The 12,066-nt window shown below is 44.3% G+C and overlaps 1 long non-coding RNA gene and 1 pseudogene across 1 annotated transcript in view; both read left to right on the top strand.

Annotated features, from left to right (window-relative positions):
• LOC109372228 (uncharacterized) overlaps positions 1 to 2,023 on the top strand; it is an 11,879-nt gene extending 9,856 nt beyond the window's left edge. The window contains exon 3 of the long non-coding RNA XR_002122018.1: positions 1,641 to 2,023. This is a non-coding gene — a long non-coding RNA (uncharacterized LOC109372228). The remainder of the gene's footprint in view (positions 1 to 1,640) is intronic.
• A 6,577-nt stretch (positions 2,024 to 8,600) lies between these two features.
• LOC109372206 (keratin, type I cytoskeletal 20 pseudogene) lies at positions 8,601 to 9,833 on the top strand (annotated as a pseudogene).
• Positions 9,834 to 12,066: the final 2,233 nt, after the last annotated feature.

Genomic DNA, 12,066 nt, shown 5'->3' with positions numbered 1-12,066 from the left:
CTGCTAGGCTGCCAACAGGTGGCAGCATGGCTCAGCTAAAAAAACAACAACACAAAAACAGTTAAATGCTGCCAGAATAATTGATCTGCAATCTGACTGACAAGGAGGAGCCTGCCTGGTGAGGATCTGAGAAGAGAGAACGAGGCAGAGGGAAGAGCAAGTTCAATGGCTCAGAGGTTGGGAGCTGGGAATGAGCTTAGAGTTCAGGAATGAGAAAAAAGGCCAGTGCAGCTGATTCGAGGGAGGAGGGAGTGAAGGAAAATGGCATCAATGTAGCCGAAAAGGTCAGTCTCCATGGGTGTCATAGACTCTGTAAGGAGATTTGTTTCCCCTCCTCCAGGAAGCCCGCCTTGACTGAATCAGGGGCTTCATCCCTACCCTGTTCACTCTAAGTTGTCACTCCCTGGTCACTGGCCTGTGTTCCCCACTGTCTTGTGAGAGGGTAGGGTCTGCCACCACTGTGTCCCCAGCACTGTCTAGCACATATCTGGGTATGCAACAGGTACTTGGCAAAATCCCCTGGCCACCTCAGGAAGGCTCTTTTTCTCTGCTTCCCTATCTTCTCAGCCTATGCCTCTTCTGGCCCAGCCCAAGCATTCATGAGCTCCCTACCTGGCCACTCACACTGGCTTTGGCCCAAGCTCTTTCATCTCACCCTTAAAGGCTCACCTGGGGAGGACCCCCAGCTCCAGCCGCCTCTGATGGGCTGCAGGCTTGAGGTGAAGGCTTGGAAGTAGTCAAATCAAACAGGGAGACTCCAGGTCCCAGCCTGAGTGCTCAGGGGTGGAGAATGGAGGAGAGAGGCATGGACCCGGCAAGGGTGCTCACACATTTCCCCATCATCATCATAATACAACTTTCAATTGCTGATTTATTTCATGCCAGGTTCTGGGCTAACTTTTTTACAAGAATGTCATTTATTAATTTAAATTGGTAATGTATGGTCAGGGTGCAAAAGGCAGAAGATCCCAAAGGCTCATGGGACAAAGTAAGTATCCCTATTTCACAATTTTAAAAGGCAGCTTAAATTTTTAAACAAGGTATATCTGCTGTTTACCCAGTTCCCTTTCGTGGAGGCAAGTATAATTACCAGTTTAACTTGAAATGTTTGTTCAAAAAATATTTATTGTGCAAATAGAGGCTAAAGTCCCAGAGTGCATGGAGCCGATATTCTCATGAAAGAGCTCGATGATAAACAGAGAGATGAGAAGAATATGGAGTATATCAAGTGGAAAGTTCTGTGGAGAAAAAATAAAGTGTGGGGTGGGAGATTGGGGCTGGTGAGTCAGTTTTTTGATAAAAAGGTCAGAGAAGACCAAACAGCAGGTTTGGGTGCTGATGGGAATGGCCTAGATTCCTAGATTCTAGAAGAGAAGCAGAGGAGAGGGAGGGGAGAGTGGCTGGAATGTTGTCCTTTAAGCAAAAGAGGAAGTGCCCCGGGCTCAAGAACATAGTAGGTCATTAGTAAGGAGGGTGCATTTCCCAAAGATGGCCACAACCATCTTTCCCATCCCACAAACTCTTACGGTTCCTTCCACTGAGTGTATTTTGTGTGAGGTTAAGTTCCCTCCCATTGCACCGGGACAGAACTTTGTGACTGTCTGAACCAATAAAGTCAGGCCCTTCCCACTTGCTCTTAGGTCACTCACTTTTGGGACCCAGCAGCCATACTGTGAGGAAGCTCAACTAGCCCACAGAGAGACTATGTGGAGAAGGCTCATGAAGGCGCTCTTAGCCATCAGCGCAGCTGAGGTCCCAGCAACTGCCAGCACCAGCTGCCAGACATGACTGAAGACTCCGCCCACTGATTCTAGCTCCCAGCCATCGCCATTGAGTCTGCGTCTTGCCAGCGGAGGCTCCAGACATCAGGGAGCAGAGACAAGCTGTTCTTGTGTCTTATTCAAATTCCTGACCTACAGAATTCATGATTATATTATAAGGGTTATTTAACACCATTAAGTTTGGGGGTTGTTTGTTACAAAGCAGCAGATAAATGGTACACCAAGTAATAGAAGGAAAAGTGAGTAGGTGGGTGATAGGAGTCTGGGGAAGTTTCCTTCTGATGGGTTCTTTTCTAAGTGAAGTAGGAAGCAAGGTCCCACTGAGAGTGAGCAGAAAGGGAGGAGGTGTAGGAGTTTGAGGAGAGAGAAACTATTTAAAAGTCTAGGAAACAAACCAAGTATCCATCAATGAATGAATGGATAAACAAAATGTGGTATATCCATTCAGTGGAATATTTTCAGCAGCCATCTTTCTGTGCCACCTTTCATCATGAATGTCCTGACTGATGCTCTCAAAAACTCAAAAGCATAAATGCCAAAAAGAGAGGCACATGCCAACATCTTATTAGACCATGCTCCAAAGTCATTTTCCAGTTTCTTTTTTTTTTTAAGATTTTTTTTTAAATTGGGGAATTAGGGGAGGGGAACAGACAAGTTGCTGTCCTTTTGTTCTCCAGTCCAGTTGTGGAGGACGTTGCTTCACTGGCCCATGTTGGTATTATCATTGCACTCTTCCCGGGTGAGGCAGATTGGTCACCGGCCTCTGGATGGCCGCTCACGGTGGCTTTTGGCAGCTCACGGTAGCTTATGGCAGCCCACTGCAGCAGGGGCTGCAGCCTACTATGGCGGCCCTCCAGTTTCTAATCATGGTGATAAAGCATGATTCCATTGGTGAATTTGAAATCATTGAAGATCACAGAGCTCGAGAAATTGTGGGAACCTCACAGGCCTGTCCCACTAGTTTGGTTTCATGATGCTGATAACTGCAGCTGGCATCGTGGACCAAGAGGAAGCAAGACAGGGCCAGCCGAGTGGCGCATTGGTTAAGAGCTGGCTTGGGACGCCAGAGGGCCCCGGTTCAGATCCCACATATAAGGGCCAGTGACACTGCCCTCTACAGCTAAGATGCTGAACAACAGCTCGACTTGGAGCTGGGCTGCCTTGAGTCATCGGCGATGGCATAGGCTGCAGCCCCTGCTGCAGTGGGCTGCCATGGGCTACCGTGTGTAGCCAGCAGCCTCAGTGAGTGGCTGTCCAGAAGCCTGCGACTGATCTGCCTCACCTGGGGAAGAGCGCGATGATGGTGCCAACTTGGGCCAGTGAAGCAACATCCTCCACAACTAGACTGAAGAACAAAATGACAGCAACTTGTCTGTTCCCCTTCCCCCAGTTCCCCAGCGCTGTTCCCATCCCCCAATTCCCCAATAAAAATCTTTAGAGAAAAAAAAAGGAAGCAAGACAAAAACACATAGGAAGGAAAGTCCTGGGATTCATTCTAGGGACTTTTTAAAAAGGAAGTTTTTATGTGCAAATAAAATGCCTAAATGAAACAAAACATGAAATGAAATTCTGACACATGCTACAACAGTGATGAACCTTGAAAACATTATACTCCTCTTACTTTATTTTTTTATTCTGATAAGAACATTTAGCCTGAGATTTACCCACTTAACAAATTTTTAAGTGTATAATACAGCATTGTTAACTATAGGCACCATGTTGTACAGCAGATCTATAGAACTTATTCATCTTCCATAATTAAAATTTTATACCTGTTGGACAACTCCCGATTTCCCCCATTTTTGAGTGTCTGTCCATGTTTGCTCTGGTCCCTTATTCTTTCCTATGTTGCATGGATATTTTTAGCTTGTCCTTATTACTGCAATCATGGCACGAAAAGCCATACAGCATGTATACTTTCAAATATTAAATGCCCACTTATGTTATATGTGTATTAACAAAAATTGTACATAATAAAAACTGTATAACATATATGCTCAATACATTATGCTCAATGAAATCAGCCAGACATGAAAGGACAAGTATTATGTGATTCCAGTTATGTAAGGTACCTAGAATAGGCAAATTCATAGAGACAGGAAGTAGGATAGAGGTTACCAGGGGACGGGAGGAGTTAGGGTTTAATGAGAACAGAGTTTCTGTTGGGATGAATAAGCTTCAGACTGGATAGTGGTGATGGTTGCCCAAGATTGTAAACATGCTTAATGCTACTGAAATGCATGCTTAGAAAATGGTTAAAATGGTAAATTTTATGTTATGTATCTTTTACCACAATTTAAAAATATTTTAGGGGTACAGGAAAAGCAAATGGGCAAGGGGTCTAAAAGCAAATTGCCAGACAACATCAATGCCCCCTTGAAGGTCGCGGTACTGAAGTTAAAATGAGATCAGTCAACCTGGTTATGGGGTTTTCTCTCGGTCCTCAGCAGACCAGGTGCAGCCCACTGTAGGCAGGTCGTGGGAGTCTTCCCCGTGAGACCGATGAGTGAGAGGGATCAAGGGAGTTGAGGGCAGGTGCAAGAAAAAGATTGCAATGATACAGGCTCTAAGCTGTGCGAGGGCCCAGTGGGCATGAGGGGGTGGAGCTAATGGTAAGTGATCGAATTAATGAAATGGAGGGGTTCTCTGGTGGGGTTGAAGGAGTTTTGAAGTTGGGACTCCAGATGGAGTGAGCTAGAAAGGTACAAATGATGGTGCTGGTGTGGGATACTCAAAGTTGAGATTGTGGAGGGAGCGAGTGTGGTTGTGGGTTGCAACAAGGTGTCTGCTCTGATGACGGGAGGGAGGAAGGGAGAGACAGAGAAAGAGTGGGAGACAAGGTCTTTGGAGAAGAGGTCAAGGCACTGGGGAGCCAGCATGCTGGAAGAGTCATCTCTGTGCGTTTTGAAGTGCCTACGAACTAGGGCAGGAAAGAGTGACAGAAACTGGAGGACTGAGAGCCAAAGAGCTGGGTTCTTCCAGTGTAGCAGGTGGTGAAGTGCGGTTGGTGAGATTCAAAATTGAGAGTTTAGCTCTTTCCCTAGCTTCTATTTTTATCCCATATCACTAATTCCATTCAAAGGGCATCTGGCTGCAACAGATGTCTCCATCCTGAAGATGTGGAGTCATCATGGCAACCACATCTCCATCATATTGGGCAGGGGGTGAGGCCTGGCACCCATCTCCATGGAAACAGCCAGGCCCACATCCTGGAAGAAGAGTGTCATCATCTGGAATACATTTACTGGCCTGGGATCCCTTCTTTTACCAGCCTTATTCCCTCCTCTAGAAAGATGTAATGACAGAAGCAGAGGTTGGAATGAAACTATAGTACACACTTATGGTCTAGTTCAGTTAATTATCTTTAAGGGTTTTCTCCCACCTGTAAACTGGATTGTTTCCTGAATTTTGGTTTCCTCAAGTATTTGGCTGCAACTCTCCAAACTAACATTTCCAATTTCCCCCACCCTTTGACTTGGAATCATTGAGAACTAAAACTGCCCTTTTCCCTGAAGCCCTGAGAACTGCAGTTAGACGACTTGGTATAAACTTCAGAGAAATCGCAGTAGCTCATCCGTAGGCAATCTCCATGTCTGATGCTGTGTAAGCCAGTAAAAAATGTTTACCTGAACACCTGATGACATCATCAGAGACATTTCAAACTGCAAACGAAGTTTAGCGCCTGACATCTAGAAATTTTTTCAACAGGCCACTCTCCAGGCTCAGAAACTGCTTATAATTTGCTCCAATCATTAACCTTTGTGTTTTTTTCTTTTGTTTTCCTAGAAATGCCCCTTATTGAATACCTACCTGATTACTTGCTTACACAGTTACAGACCTCACTTTGGGAGTCCAGTTGCATCACCACCTCCCGAAATGAAACACAATTGTTTAACTGAACCGACCTAGCCTCAGGGCTAAAAGACTAATTCAATGAGATCTGGAACACTACCAACTAGGACAGGTTCAAACTTACACTAGATAACACAAGATGTTAAAACACTCCACAATATTACCTAAATCCTTGAACAGATTCCCAGGGCCCCTGAGGTCCCTGACTTCTCATGGATGGAGCCTTCAAGTTGGGGACAGTGGCTATAGACTGGGTTTCAAACTATATTGCCTGTATAATTATTATAAGATTTGCTACTATAATCCTATTTAGATGTGTACTTCCTGGGTTACAATGTGCCCTACCCTTGACTTCTAGCATTTCTGCTACCCAGGTAGTTAGTCTCCTCACCATTGACTTTGATGCCTTAGCATCACAGGGTGGAGGGAAGTGTGAGCCCTGTTTTGTTTTGTAATGCAAGTGCCTGACTTAAGCTCTGATTGCTGAGACATCCATTTCAAAGATGGCTATCTTGAATAAACACATTGACAGCCACTACACTAGAGATAAAGAAGGAGGCCACTCCTGCCCCTCACCCCCTAGGGTCCTTTGTTTTAGAGATCTTGGTTGATTTCAATATCAGACCATTTGGGCTACTTGTTTGTTTTCTCTTCCTGTGTTTTAAATTCCCATTCTTATGTTTTAAATTCTCCAATAAAGATTGAGCGTGTGAAAGCCTAGGTCCCTACTCTCAACCCAATAAAAACAGAACCCCAGGCCCTTGTGAACTCTCTCTACCCAGGACCTCGGTGTGTGGCCCCAAGCCTGTTGCTAGTTTCCAGGCCCTGTAAGTAATAAACCTGTAACTTATCAACATTTCCTGATGGTTATTACTGAAGGGTGTCTTGCAATCATAGTAAGAACCACAAGGGCCAGTCCAGTCACAGCATGGGTTATTAATAGACTGAGACCAGCATAAAACAGGAAGAATTAATACACTTGTGAATTCTTTCAACATTTAATTTATAAATTAAATGCAAACAATGCCATTTTAAATATCAAAAACATCAAAATATCAGTGTTAAGAAAAATAATATAAATGGAGCCACTTTAAAATGGAGCTGGACCTGGACCTGCCTTCCCAGAGGAACTGTCTTGCACATCTTATACCTCAAACTGAAACCGAGGCCAACCACTCCAGGGCTCAAGTTGAGCTATAGAATAAGCATTTATTGTCAGAACACTGGTGGTCTAAGGAGACGCAGGTTAACATCTCCAAAAACTGCCTGAAGATTCTCAGACTGGCTTAGGATATTTAAGGGAAAATCTGGGCATTCCTCTAAAGGGGTCTGCATGGAGCCTTCCCTCTGGCAACGTGGCTCTCCAGTGGCATCAGTGACCCAGGAACAATGATGGGAGTAGCCTGGAAAGAATGCCACACCATTGCGATTGTGATCAATAAGCCTACGGGTATTGATCATAAGTTTCAGGGTAATTTTCTAAAGCAGGGAACTGGGTGGGACAGGGGACATTCCAAGCTCCAGCGCAGGGGGATGATCTATCGTTAAGCTATAGGTCAAGGAAAAGTGAGGCCGGGAAGTTTCGAGGGATCCCAACTGGGCTCTGCTTGAAAACCTTTTGGATGTTGAAACAGGGCAAAATAACCTTTGGACTGGGCCTAAAGAATATTATAGGGCCGGCCGAGTGGCGCATTGGTTAAGAGCTGGCTTGGGATGCCAGAGAGCCCCAGTTCAGATCCCACATATGAGGGCCAGTGACACTGCCCTCTATAGCTAAGATGCTGAACAACAGCTCAACCTGGAGCTGGGCTGCCATGAGTCACTGGTGACCGTGTAGGCTGCAGCCACTGCTGCAGTGGGTTGCCATGGGCTACCGTGTGTAGCCAGCAGCCGCAGTGAGCGGCTGTCTAGAAGCCGACGACTGATCTGCCTCACCTGGGGAAGAGCGCAATGATGGTGCCAACTTGGGTCAGTGAAGCAACGTCCTCTACAACTAGACTGAAGAACAAAACGACAGCAACTTGTCTGTTCCTCTTCCCCCAATTCCCCAGTGCTGTTCCCATCCCCCAATTCCCCAATAAAAATCTTTAAAAAAAAAAGAAATATTATACCCTCCCACCCCGCCCCCCAAAAAACCTGCAGAGATAACAAGAAAGCAGATGACTACTGGGACTGATGACTACTGAACTGAAAATTAGAAACATTGTTTAGAATTAGCGTTACTGTGTTTGTTTATCTGCACCAATAGAAATGCCTTCCTTCTATTGATGTAATTGTTCCCCTTCCTTTTCTAATAAATACCTCTTGCCTTTGTCTCCAAATGGGAACACTATTTGGGCTTCTGCCTGAATCAGCATGTCCTGAATAGCTATTCTTATTGATTTCAAATAAATACTTGTGGCCTTTCACTTTGAAAGGCCTTTTAATTTCTAAGTTAGCAACAGTAACCTTATGGTTCCACCCATTTTGGAATTTGTCCAGACAATTGTGACATTCCTGTGGAGAGATAGATGTCTGAGAATGGTAATTATGAAACAGAGGAATAAGGGCTGACTGGACTTACCAGATATTAAAGCAACCATGAAGCTACAATAATCAAAATGGTAGGAAACTAACAAAAGAATGGACAAGCTGTGGGGCCACAAGTGGATCCCAGCTACGTAGGGATTTAATATATGATAAAGGAGGAGTCTCAGTTCAGCGAAAAAATAAGAGTTTATTTAACAACTAGTGCTGACACGACTGGTACAGAGAAATCGTGCCTCGATCGCACACCATATTAAAATATTGGTCCCAGAAAGATAAAAAATGTACAACACTAAAAGCTTACAAGAAAGACAGACTCTGCTCCATCCATACTGAAGCTACTGGTGCTTCCTCCTAGAATTCCCAATGGATTTTACTAACAGAAGCCCCGGAGACCTGTATACCTTCTCACAAAGCTCTGGAGTCAGCATAAGCGGCAATATGTTTAGGAGGGGGGGCATATACTACCGGCAGGTGACACCCAGCGTCTATGGGGGTGCTGGTGCTGGAGGCCACGGCACCCGCATCTCGGTCTCCAGCCACTTGATGAACTATGGGTATGATAATAACAGAGGGAACCTGCTGTTAGGCAATGAGAAGATGACCATGCAAAACTGAATGATCGCCTAGCAAACTACCTGGAGAAGGTGCGGCTCCTGGAGGAGGCCAACATTAAATATGAAGAGCAGATCAAGCATTGGTACGAAACAAAAGTGCCCAGCCCCAGCCAGAATGACAAACACTATTGACAAACAAATCGAAGAAATTGAAGCCCTGAAAAATCAGATGAAAGAAGCTCACCTGGAAAGAGGCAGATGGATCCTGAAAGTTGATAATTGTAGATTTACTGCTCAGGACTACGAACTAAAATGTGAGACTGAGAGAGAGATGCGCCTGACAGTGGAGTCTGATATCTGTGGCCTGCGTAAGGTCATTGATGAGCTAACCCTATGTAAAACAGACTTGGAGATTCAAATTGAAGAACTGAATAAAGATCTGCTTCTCCTCAAAAAAGAACATCAGGAGGAAGTGGACAACCTACGCCAACAGCTGGGCAAGACTGTCAACATGGAGCTAAAGACTGCTCCAGGCCTGAACATCAGTGCCATCATCGATGAAATGAGGCGGAGATATGAAGCCTTGGCTGAGGAGAACGTTCAGAAGGCGAAACAAGAATTTCAGATGCAGACAGAAACTCTGCAGCAAAAAGTCACGCTAAACACTCAAGAGTTAAAAGAATTTGAGGCTCAAATAAAGGAGCTGACCCACACCTACCAGGAGGTGGACATAGAACTCAAGTCTCAACTCCGAATGAAAGATTCTTTGGAGCATACACTGCAGACTACCAACGCTCATTATAATAGCAAGCTGACCTCCATCCAGGCAGAGCTGAATGCCCTACAGGCTCAGCTGACGCAGATTTGGACGAATGCAGAGCACGAGAACCAAAAATACCAGGAACTCCTCGGCACAAAGATCCGGCTTGAACAGGAAATTGACACTTACCGTTACCTTCTGGAAGGAGGAAGGGATATAATAATTGCAGAATCGCAGTTAAGCACCCTGGAGAAGAGAGAGATAAAGAAAATCAGAATGATTAAGATAGTCATTGAACAAAGAGTGGATGGCAAGGTCGTGTCATCTGAAGTCAAACAGGTGGAAGAAAATACGTAAACACCTGCTGGAAGGAGATGCTACTGATGTTTCAAAAGAAATGTCGCTATCGTTTTTGCTCCCTACAAGAAAGCATCCATCAGAAAGCACCATGAATACTTTCTAGTGATGGGGGAGGGGGGGGGAGGGAAGCCCATTTATCAGTCTCTGTAATTGAATATAAATGTTTACTCAAAGGAGCTGCAAATTGCCCACAAAAATGAAATCCAATGAGCATTAGGATATTTAAAATATCATTACTGCCATCTTTACTATGAAATACATTAATTACAAGCTATAGACCACTGTTAATGTCCATTCGTTAACGTTCCTGAAAATTACAGTATATTTCAATTATTCCAAACTGTTGCCTCACAGCTGTTGAACCGTCTGCCCCCCACGCCCACTCCAATCCCCTGACCTAATGAGGTCATAAGGAAGTGTTTCAGAATGCTGAGACCCCAAGGAATGATATCAGTGACTCCATCCCCCGGGGTGGTGTGTGTGTGTAAAGGCACAGTACGTGCTGGAAGCACAATGGGGACTTTCGGTGACCACAGCTTTCAGGCACACAAAACCACAGACAACGGAGAAGGCAAAGTTCACTTCCTTTCTTAATAACCAATAAAAGGTATGCGTTGGCCCGGATTCGGGGCTCAGTCCTTGAGACTGGAGTCCCTTGGCCCCACTTTAGCCAGAAAAAAAAAAAAAAGCTTACAAGAAAATACAGGCTCTACCTGTCAAGATGAGAAAGTCAAAAGTTAAAAAAAAAAAAGATAGATAGATTTGACCATGTTAAAACTAAAAACATTTGTGTGGTAAACAAAGAAATAATCAATAAAGCCTATAGGCAAATGATAAATGGGGAAAATATACTTGCAATACAGGTGACACATAAAGGTTTAACATATTTAATGAGCTTTGGCAAATTAGGAAGACAAACACCCCAAAAGAAACATGGACAAAAGATTTGAATATACTTTTCAAGGCAGTAAAATGAACCAGCTCATACGTGTATGAGAAGATACTTGGCCTCTGCAGGAAGCAGGACTAAGCATATTCAAATAACAGTTGTGGTTTTTTGTTTGTTCGTTTTGTTTTTTACACCCACTAAATGGCACAAATTACAGAGGGGCCCACACCTCCTGCTGGGTGAGATTTGTGGGAAAAGGCAGCTCATATATCACTACCGGCATTGAGAATGGTGACAGCCTTTTCGAAAGGGAATCTGGCAGCATCTACAACAATGAGAAAGAGGTATCCTTGACTCAGCATCCCTGCTGCTGGGAATTCAGCCTGTAGAAATCAAACGTTCAGAACGAGGTAAAGGCAGATATGGAAGGGTGCTCACTGCAGGACTCGAGTAGCAAGAAGCTGGGAATCAATGATGAAAACCTACCTTTGGGTCGAATAAATGCTGATCCACCCACTTTGTGAACTCTTGACTATGCAGCCATTCCAAAAGAGCAAGCTAAAATCCACCCTGGTGGGCTTAGTCCGGGGGCCCTTAACCTCAGCTACTTATTAGCATCACCTGGGAGTGTATAAAAACCCTCATCTTCAGACCACACCCCAGAACGGCCAAATCCCTAGGGCCAGGCCATCAGTATTTTGTAAGCAAGTGATTCCAAGTGCAGCCAGAGTGGGAGCTACTGTCTTAGAGGGATTTCCTGTGACATCAAGTGAGAGAAAAAAGGAAGATGCAGAGAGGTGTGAGCACAGCAAGACCAAAGGAAGAACAGCCTCCGCTGTACTGGGTTATCAAGTTATGTGCCAGGCACTCTTCTAAGCATTTAATCCTCATGACAACTCTATGATGTGGGACTGTTGTTATCCCCATTTTACAGATGGGAAAACTGAGTCACAGTATGGTTCTGGCACTTGCCCAAAGTGGCAGAACTGGGATTTGAACCCAGGGCATCTGGCTCTAGAAACTGTGCTGTGCCCTTAACTGCTGAACTTTATTTATATATATATATATATATGTATATATATATGTCTTTATATGTATACAATTATAAATGTATATATGTATTCAAATATATATACATTTTATATATTCAAATATATATTCATGTATGTATTATAATATTCCTATACATGTAATTTTTAAAGATTTTTTTATTGGGGAATTGGGGGATGGGAACAGCGCTGGGGAATTGGGGGAAGGGGAACAGAAAAGTTGCTGTCATTTTGTTCTTCAGTCTAGTTGTGGAGGACGTTGCTTCACTGGCCCAAGTTGGCACCATCATTG

Source organism: Hipposideros armiger, unplaced genomic scaffold, assembly GCF_001890085.2.
Source record: "Hipposideros armiger isolate ML-2016 unplaced genomic scaffold, ASM189008v1 scaffold_619, whole genome shotgun sequence".
Taxonomy (NCBI): Eukaryota; Metazoa; Chordata; class Mammalia; order Chiroptera; family Hipposideridae; genus Hipposideros; species Hipposideros armiger.
Note: the sequence above shows the minus strand (reverse complement) of the source record. Positions and strands in the feature narration are given on the sequence as shown.